Consider the following 434-nt stretch of genomic DNA (forward strand, 5'->3'; position numbering starts at 1 on the left):
CAATTCTTCAGGGTGCAATTCTCCAAGTTGTCAAGCATGCTTGGTTTGGTTAACTATCCGATCTCCTATTAGGAGTATGTTATATTGTGCAATGTGGTGCTCAGTTAACGTTTGGTTCATTTGTTGTCGTGTTTAGTTAACTGTTTGGTTCAATTCTGTAATGTGATGTTCAATTGTTGTGGGTGCATTCTGTTATTGTATACCATGTGAGAAATAAATTGAATTTGGCTATACTAAATACATGAGAAACAAATACAATTGCTATATTTCCAAGTTGTTAAGCATGCTTGGTTTGGTTAACAGTCTGATCTTCTATTAGGAGTATGTTATATTGTGCAATGTGGTGCTCAGTTAACGTTTGGTTCATTTGTTGTGGTGTTCAGTTAACTGTTTGGTTCAATTCTGCAATGCGTTGTTCAATTGTTGTGGCTGCA

Source organism: Triticum dicoccoides, chromosome 7B (genome assembly GCF_002162155.2).
Source record: "Triticum dicoccoides isolate Atlit2015 ecotype Zavitan chromosome 7B, WEW_v2.0, whole genome shotgun sequence".
Lineage (NCBI taxonomy): Eukaryota > Viridiplantae > Streptophyta > Magnoliopsida > Poales > Poaceae > Triticum > Triticum dicoccoides.